The sequence below is a fragment of the Monopterus albus genome, unplaced genomic scaffold (assembly GCF_001952655.1).
Source record: "Monopterus albus unplaced genomic scaffold, M_albus_1.0 scaffold383.1, whole genome shotgun sequence".
In the NCBI taxonomy this organism is placed as follows: domain Eukaryota; kingdom Metazoa; phylum Chordata; class Actinopteri; order Synbranchiformes; family Synbranchidae; genus Monopterus; species Monopterus albus.
Window position 1 is genome coordinate 195,039 of NW_018128263.1, and position 9,988 is coordinate 205,026.

At 43.1% G+C, this 9,988-nt stretch overlaps 1 pseudogene; it reads right to left on the minus strand.

Moving 5' to 3' along the window:
• Positions 1-2,353, minus strand: part of LOC109951384 (uncharacterized) — a 12,094-nt pseudogene extending 9,741 nt beyond the window's left edge.
• Between the last annotated feature and the right edge of the window lie 7,635 nt (positions 2,354-9,988).

The window sequence follows — 9,988 nt, forward strand, 5'->3', positions numbered from 1 at the left end:
AGAGTAGGAGGGGAGGGGAAAGAAACTCAGAGCATCATGGGGCCCCCAGCAGCCTAGGCCTATAGCAGCATAACTAAGGGAGGGCTCAGGGTCACCTGATCCAGCCCTAACTATAAGCTTTATCAAAAAGGAACGTCTTAAGTCTAATCTTAAAGGTAGAGAGGGTGTCCGCCTCCCGAACTGAGACTGGGAGTTGGTTCCATAGGAGAGGAGCTTGATAGCTAAAGGCTCTGCCTCCCATTCTGCTTCTGTGGACTCTAGGAACCACAAGTAAACCTGCACTCTGAGAGCGAAGTGCTCTGTTAGGATGATAAGGCTCTACGAGGTCTTTAAGATACGATGGAGCCTTGTCATTAAGGGCTTTGTATGTTAGGAGAAGGATTTTAAATTCTATTCTGAATTTTACAGGGAGCCAGTGGAGAGAAGCTAATATGGGAGAGATATGATCTCTCTTGCTAGTTCCTGTCAGTACTCTGGCTGCAGCATTTTGGATTAACTGGAGGCTTTTTAGGGAATTATTGGGACATCCTGATAGTAAAGAGTTACAGTAGTCCAGCCTGGAAGTAACAAATGCATGGACCAGTTTTTCAGCATCACTTTGAGACAGGATGCTCCTGATTTTTGCAATATTGCGCAGGTGAAAGAAGGCAGATCTAGAGACTTGGTTTATGTGTGATTTAAAGGACATATTCTGATCAAAGATGACTCCAAGGTTCCTCACAGTAGTACTGGAGGCAAGAGCTATGTCATCTAAAGTAACTATATGATTAGACAGCAGATTTCTAAGGTTTTCAGGCCCAAGCACAATAACTTCAGTTTTGTCAGAGTTTAGAAGTAAGAAGTTGCAGGTCATCCAGGCCTTTATGTCTTTAAGACATGCTTGAAGTTTGACCAGCTGATCTGATTCATTTGGCTTCATAGATAAATATAGCTGAGTATCATCTGCATAGCAATGGCAATTTATGTTGTGCTTCCTGATAATATTGCCTAAAGGGAGCATGTATAAAGTGAAGAGAATTGGACCTAACACAGAGCCCTGTGGAACGCCGTGACTAACTTCAGTTTGTGTGGAACATTCGTCATTAACATGAACAAATTGAAATCTTTCTGATAAATAAGATTTGAACCAACTTAGCGCAGTTCCTTTAATCCCAATAACATGTTCAAGTCTCTGCAGTAAGATGCTGTGATCAATGGTGTCAAAAGCAGCACTGAGATCTAAGAGGACAAGTATGGAGACAAGTCCTTTGTCTGAGGCTAGGAGAAGGTCATTGGTGACTTTCACCAGTGCGGTTTCTGTACTATGATGGACTCTAAATCCTGGCTGAAAATCCTCAAACAAATCATTCTTGTGCAAGTGGTCACATAACTGCTTTGCTACAGCTTTTTCAAGGATTTTGGAAATAAATGGGAGATTGGATATTGGTCTATAATTAGCTAGGACACCTGGGTCAAGAGTAGGCTTTTTGAGTAGAGGTTTAATTACTGCAAGTTTAAAAGCCTGTGGAACATAACCTGTTAATAGAGAGAGGTTAATCAGATCTACTATGGATGTGTTGATTGGGGGAAAGACGTCTTTGGTCTCGTCCTGATCCAGCTGCAGTTGTTTGAGTTTCCTTGTGAAGTCCTGGGAGTTAATTATGTGGTTTCCTGTGTTTCCCACCAAAGGAGCCAGAACGGTGGCCACGTGCTTGGCTATGTTGTAAGTCACAGAGTTGATGCTGCTGACAATGGGTCTGAGTGGGGCTCCTTCCTTGTGTATTTTGGGTAGGCCATAAAGGCAAGGGGTAGCCTCCCTGGGATATACAGTAGTTTGTAGTATAGTTGCTGGTCAATAACTCCCTCCTTTTCCAGCTTCTGTAAACAGTCTATAACTTTCTTTTTTGTAGCCACTGGTGGGCTCCCTCTTCAGTGCTTCATAGCTGGTGGTGTCACAGAGGAGGTCGGAAACTCTGGTCTGATAGTCAGCTGGGTTTAGGACTATCATACATCTGCCTTTGTCTGCTGGAAGGATTGTGGTGGTTTCATGCTTCTCTAGTGCAGCTAAAGCCTTCCTTTCCTCAGGGGTAAGGTTCGAGGGTGGGAGTTTGGCACCGGCCAAAGTGGCTGTGACCTTCATCTGCAGTTCTTCTGCCTCCATTTCAGCCAGTTTGTTGTTCCTAATGGCCGACTCTGTGACTGTGATGAAGTCTACCACAGGGATTTGTTTGGGTGTGACCGCAAAGTTCAGTCCCTTGGTTAATACCTCTTTTTCTGCGTCTGTGAGTTCTGTGTCCGAGAGACTTTTGAACCATTCGTGGGTTGTGCTCCTGTTTTCTCCTCCAACCGAGGACATCTGAGGCTGGCTGTCCATTCTGTAGTCTCTGGAATTTAACCATTTGGCGTGCCTTGCCCAGTTGTGTTGGGTAAGTTGCACCTTTTCCAAGAATCTTGAGATCTCCTGAAAGATTGCTCTGGTAACCTTTGTGGAGAGTCTCTTTCTTAGTTCTGTTTGGTCCATCAGGTTGTCTATAGTCAACTGTATTTGTCAAATCCTTTCATACTGAGAATCTGCATGGACATTTATTAATCATTATGAATTCAAGTTTATTTTGTTAGACCTAGAGTATGTCTAAACAAATGGGTTTTCTTCTGATTTGTAACAGCTTCTTGTTTAAAAAGAAGTGGTACACAATGGCAAAACAAGTCCTCCAACCATATAGTTTGTTTGTCCTTATCTTAGAATACAGCCCACAGCATCCTTCCTTCAGGGCACTTACCAGAACTTTGTTGTCAATGTAATAATCAGATGTTCTATATTCCTGTTCCAGCAACAAGAATACTGGACCTTCATTGTAATGACAGGTGGTGACCTTGGGGTGTCACTGTGGGGAGACACATAATGTGATACGGTATTAGGGTAGTACACGAAAGAGAGAGAGTTACACAGTTGTTATGTATGGTGGAGGGGGGTGGATAAAGAGTCCGAACACTGAGAATTCACGTTGGAGTGGAACTAATTCTTTTATGTCTGTCGGAGGCATACACAGACATTACATTGATCATCATGGAAACAATCATAAGTACACAGTTGTGATTTTGGAACGTCACAGTTTGGTTAGGTTTAGGAAAAAATGACAACATAGTGTAGATAGACTAGATCTGATACATATGTAGGTATTGTAATGATATGAGCCACTTAATAAAAGCAAAAAGAAAAAATAGCCCTTTAGAATGTATTATTTTACTGTCATACCTCAGTGCCTTCACATTATTATTCTCGCTGTATAGTTTTGGGGAAACATTTCTCAAAATAAGTTACTGTTGCAGAATTAGATTTTTTTCAGCCCACACCATCAGAGCTACGTATAAAAAAAACAGGAAGCTGGTAAGCATGCAAGCCTATTGCAGGACTATGGTTCTTCTTACCATTGCTAACTCTGAGAGATGAGGCAGTCCAAGTAACTTCAAAACAGTGCTGATTTATTCAAAGGATCACAGGTAAAATTAACATTACACGCTCAGGTATCTTGCACCTCCATCCTGCTTGCAGGCAGATGTAAGATAAAGGACCCTGAACCCACCAGGCCTATACATTATATCCCCTCGGTTGGGCTAGCCCCATACTACACAGAAACGTCAACCGAGACGTCTCTGTTGCCAGCTTTGCAGCTGGCCCTAGCAGTGGTCAAAACATGAAGCAAATCAATGTGCATGTGTGTGTGTCTGTTGATTAAGTGGTGTGTAGCTAAAAACATTCTCACGACCTCTAGTACATGTCGTGACTTAAACATGAGAACATATTATGGCTAAGGCTACAGTTATACACGTCATAATAATAATATTAAACACCCTGTCTGCTGACAGTCATCAACTCTTCTCTCTAGTTATCCTTGACCAGATGTACCCTGTAGAAACTCATAAGCATGACTAAGCATTTAACAGTCTAACTAGACATCCTATCTCCACTAAACATTTCTAATACAAAAAGTATCAAAAATACCTAACACTATGCATGAACTAAGTGTTTTTCTAAGAAATAAATATTACTTTTTACCTTCCATACATAACAGATGCTCTAAATAGCACTGAAAAAAATATCATCTCTATACAACGCAAACACAGTAATTCTGACTACAAATAAAACAAATCTAGTACTGCTGGGTGAACACATGTCAACAAAGTGTGGTAATATTGACATAGATGTGTAGCAGTGCAAGAGATACCCAACCATCCCAACATAGCACACACCATGTACCCTACAAGCAGCCTGACTCACCTAGAACTGGGACTGATGTTCCCTGTGGATCTACTTTCATGTTTTATTTAATGAGAAAGTGTGTGTGGGTGTATGTCAGTACAACAAAGAATCCACGAGTCTGCATGTGAATGCATTTTCTCCCAGCTGCCATGTGTTGATATTTTGGGCTACCAAATAGGTCTCAGGTGAGGAAATAAGTCAAAAAGAGAAAAAAGGCAGGGAGTCAGAGAAGTCAGCACCTCATGCCCCACCTGTCCATTAAAAGGTAAAACCTAAACTGCTATCCACTTGTCGAGGGTAATATGAGTCCATGTTTGCCTCGGGCAGGCAGCTAAAGCAGCACACAACACATAAACTTGCACACAACCAATACACTCTTAACAAGGGACACAGTGTGGTCAGGGGTGCCTGGAGGCTTTTACAGAGTAGAGAGTGGAAAAGAAAGTGAAGGCTGAGGAGTCTGGCACGACCTAAAACGCTATCTATCCATCTGTCTGTCTAATTTGAAGTATGCACAGTAGTTTGCTTTTCTGAGGCAGCTGGCAGCAAATGCGAAGCTCAATCACACACTGTGATGTTAGCATTGCTGATATTATCAGATGTGACTCAGTTAAATGTCTCATTCCAAAAGACATGAAATTTAAATCACCACCCTGGACCTATTTTTCAAGCATTGGCAGAAATAATCTTTTAAAATTGCCTGCTGCAGTTTTGGAGCAATTGCAGACCTCTGAATTTATCAGTCGTGTGGTCATATATCATCCTACAAGCATGGGATCAACAGACTGTCAAAGGCAGTCACTATTGCCATATTCACTATGGCTGGGTGAATAAAATGATAACAGTAAGTATTATTATAAAATCTCCTTGATAATGTTGATAAACAAACCTGTAATTTTTTTTTTATCTAGGGCCAAAAACAAGGAAAACACATGCAGTTTAATGAATAGTGAGGAGGATGTCTATGCAGTACGATAAAAGTGTGGATCAGAGTGGTGCTAATTTTGCTTAACATTAGTTTAGGATTACTCCATCTATATACAGTATGTGACATATTATGGTTGCTTGCGTTTTGCTGTTCTCGTGCCTTTATTTTTGGCTCTTTTCTCCGTTCCACTTTGTCTCACCCGCTCCAGCTTTACCCTAGTACACAATCACTAAGCATTACTTTCAAATTCAAATTTTATTTGTATAGCGCCAAATCACAACAAAAGTCAGGACACTTTACAAAGTAAAGTCTAGACCTTACTATTATTATAGAGGAAAACCCAACAAATCCCCCTTGAGCAAGTGGGGAGGAAAATCTCCCTTTAACAGGAAGAAACCTCCAACAGACCCCAACTCTTGGTGGGCAGCCTTCTGCCTCGACTGGTTGGGGAGGAGCAGGTTAACTTCCATCTCCAATCCTGCACGCAGGCAGAATCAAGTATGAAAAGACCCTGTACCATAATGCCTATACAATATTATCACTTGGTTGGGCTAGGCCATACTACACAGGAACGTCAAACCGTGACGTCACCTGATATGCCAGCTTTGCAGCTGACCATAACAATAGTCAAAACATGAAGAAAATCAATGTGTGTAGCTGTTGATTAGTGGTGTGTATCTAAGAACATCTTGACATGACATCTAGTGACATGTCATGACATTACACATAAGAAAATATTATGATTACAATTACGGTTACACATATCATAATAATAACAATATCCTCCTGCCTGCAAACTTTTTCTATCTAGTTGTCCTTGGCCATATGCACCCTGCAAAAACTCATGAGAATGACGAAGCATTTAACAGCCTGAGCTAGACAGCCTGTCTCCACTAAACATTCTTAATACAACAAATATCTAACCAATATCTATCTGACTAAGAAATTACCTAACAATATTAAAACTGTATTGATGACTGCTGTATTCTACTGAGTGAAACTTTGGAACTGTATGCTACAAATTCCGTAGAGACAGGATGTCTGTATCTTCAAGTAAACAGACAGCCTATTTTACATTTTAACAAAGACCTGTTGGCCTGTTTTGCACCTTCACCGAGGCCCGTTTAGCATACTCACAAGGTCCTGCTTTGTCCTGTAATAGGATTACACAGATAGGGGGTCTGCAGCACAGACGACCCATTGTTCCGTGTTCATTAATCAGTTGCCGCCTGAAAATCACATCACAACACATACACACACACACCTGGTTTAGATCACATTTCAGCAAGCAGGTGCAGGGCAGGGGTTGACCTGCTCATGCCAAATGACCAATAGGATTATGAAGCATGAAATGTTGTAACTCTGTCCAGGGTGGACCTAGCCCAAGAAGATAAATGTAATGAGAAAATGTAACTCATGGTTCAGAGAATGAATTTCCTGCGGGAGCTCTGTCTTCCTGACCCCCAGCGCTGTAAGACTTCACCCCTGCCCAGACTTTGAGTAAACTTCCTGTTAATTTTAAACAGTCCTCTCCTGTCTTTACTTCTCACGCTTTCAATAAACGAACATGGGTAACAGATGGGGGCTCATCCAGGATTGATTGACATGAAAGTGGAGATCAGTGGAGAACTGAGGATGTGCAAGCTACAGAAATACTCCTTCAGACAATTTGCCGGCTTCATAAACAGATACCTTTTCTATAGAAGAAAGTCACTTTCGGCTTCTCCCGTTTAGGGGTCGCCACAGCGAATCGTCACATTGACAACTTACATGTTAACATTTGGCACGTGTTTTTATGCCAGATGCCCTTCCTGACGCAACCCTGATTCGAACCCAGGCTGCAGCGTTGAAAACGCTGCGCCTTAACCACTAGCCTACCAGGGACAGCCCAGCAGATACCTTTTCTATAATATAGAGAAATTCTGCACATTGGGCACTCTAAAACGTTGAATTGTCTGATTGAGGACCTTCCCCGATTGGTAAATTGTTCTAAATTTGTTAAGAGACGTAAAGGGGTTTGTCTTTTATTTTGAAGTGTGGGCACATGTAACGTAAAAATCACATAGTCTCACATGAGGGAGAGTACATGAGTGTCCTAGCAGTAGATCGTTTGGTCCCATAAAAGATGTAAAATTCATCACATGAATGAATAACCACTGAGGGTTGTCTTCCAAATTTACTAGGACACTTAATACTATTTTGTTCTGGGAGTGGACCTAATGCCGCTGCAGTGAACGATAATGCTAGTACAGTGCTGTTGAACTGCAGTTAAAATATTAATGCCGCAAAGTGTGCAAGGATGTTAATATAATGTAGTTTGGCCACAGTTAAAATTATTAATATGGACACAGGGACAAGTTTGTTGTTTTTCACAATTATTGTGGGGTGGTTTCCTACTTGAAAGAGATTTTCGACTGTCTTGAGGAACAGTGTATCAAGCAGCTTCGTGTTTGAGAATTCCTGTACTCAATTACAGCTCTCAAGTAGTTTTGTTTTGGGGGGCATTAGAATAGCAGTTTGGGATTATAGAATTATGGTATTGCAATTTTGGTGTCTAAAACAAGTGATTTGGCTAAGATACCCTCAACAGCCAAGCGTGCAGTCTGCATAGAAGCTTCTTGGCTGGGCCGGTCACTTGGGCACTACACCATTCACCGAATTGTTGTGTTTGTCTAATTTATAATGGCACTAAATATATGTGAACAGTAGAAAGAGTATAAACCTGGCACCTTGGGGTTGGTAGTGTATGTAGCAGCCATGAGATGGCTAAGGAAGGTTCTTAGGGAAGATGAAAGGAAAGAATTAGAAAGATTTACTGGTTGGGTTGAGGATATGCAAGACATGAGGATGTTTGGAGGTGCTCCGCCTAAAGTGAGTGATTTAATGCTGTTTTTGAAGCAAGCTGCAATGAGCGTTGAGTAGCGTAAAAGAAAATTGTGCGAAGCAGGAAAATTGCAAAAAGGAAATACAATTAAAAGGGCTCAAGAGGCAGAGGCTTTTCTAGCAAACTGCCAATGTTTGCTTACTGAGGTTAAAATTGCTCTTGGTTGGTCATTACTCAACCTGATTCTATGCACTGACTTGTTTTGTTATCACTATGTACTCACCACCACATGTCTGTTAAGGAAGCTACTCCTGAACTCTTGGGTCTGTGTCGTTTGCATTCGTCACTTCTACCTCAAATCTACAGGCCTGCTTTGACTGCACAGATTGGAGTGTATTTGAGACTGCAGCTACAGACCTGGATGAACTCACTGACAGTGTGACATCCTACATCAGCTTTTGTGAGGATATGTGTGTTCCCACCAAGTCCTTCTGTACATACAACAACAAGCCCTGGTTCACAGTAAGACTCAAGCAGCTTTGTCATGCCAAAGAGGAGGCCTACAGAAGTGGGGACAGGATTCTGTACAGCCAGGGCAGGAACACACTGACAAGGGAGATCAGAGCAGCAAAGAGGAGCTACTCTGAAAAGCTGAAAGCTCAGGTTTCAGCCAACAACCCCTCGTTTCTGTGGAGGAGCCTGAAAAGCATCATTGCCTATAGGAAACCATCCCCCCTGCTGTGGAGGACCGTCAACTAGCAGATGACCTGAATGTGTTCTACTGCAGGTTTGACAAACAACACTCCCCCCTCAGATCCAGCAGCTGCTCCCCAGACAATCGCCACCCTTCCCTCCAGCCCCCCACCTCTAATGATCTGTGAAAAGGATGTGCGTGGCCTCTTTAAAAGATCAGAAAGGCACCAGGCCTAGACGGCATGACACCCTCCTGCCTGAACGTGTGTGCTGATCAGCTGGCCCCTATCTTCACATTTATCTTCAACAGGTCACTGGAGCTGTGTGAAGTCCCCTCCTGTTTCAAACGCTCCACCATCATTCCAGTGCCCAAGAAAATCTCCATCAGTGGACTGAACAACTACAGACCTGTCACCCTGACATCTGTAGTTATGAAGTCCTTTGAAAGATTGGTGCTGGCCCACCTGAAGGACATCGTAGACCCCCTGCAGTTCGCCTACTGGGCAAACAGGACGGTGCAGTGAACATGGCACTGCATTAAATCCCGCAACACCTCGACTCCCCAGGGACCTATGCACGGGCACTCTTTTTGTAGACTTCAGCTCAGCATTCAACACCATCATCCCAGACATCCTCCACTCCAAACTGACCCAGCTCACTGTGCCTGCCCCCAGCTGTCAGTGGATTAGTAGCTTTCTGACAGACAGGAAGCAGCAGGTGAGGTTGGGAAAAACCACATCCAGCGCTTGGACAATCAGCACAGGCACCCCCCAGGGATGTGTGCTCTCCCCTCTGCTGTTTTCACTCTACACCAATTACTGGATCTCGAAGGACCCCTCTGTCAAGCCACAACAACCTAGAGCTGACCACACTCAACAGTGGGGATGACAGTGGACTTCAGGAAGAACCCCTTCACCATACTTGGCAGCATTGTATCAGTAGTAGAGTCCTACAAGTTCCTGGGCTCCACTATTTCCCAGGACCTGAAGTGGATGTCCAAGTGGGGCTAAGATCAGGGTGTGCATGTCAGGACCTGTAATCATCAATGAACCAGCAGCGAATGAGTGGAAAACAGGGTGTATATGTATAAGTCAGGACCCGGATAATGGTAGGTGAATGGCATGATTATGGTGGCAGAACAGTGGGGAGAGATGGGGTAAAACCACAAATACAGGAAGCAAAGCTAAATCATAACATGTAGTGGATAAAACAAGCAAATATAATCAGTTAATGCAGTGGTCCCCAACCCCCGGGCCGCACACCGGTACCGGTCCGTGGATCAATTGGTACCGGGCCGCACCAG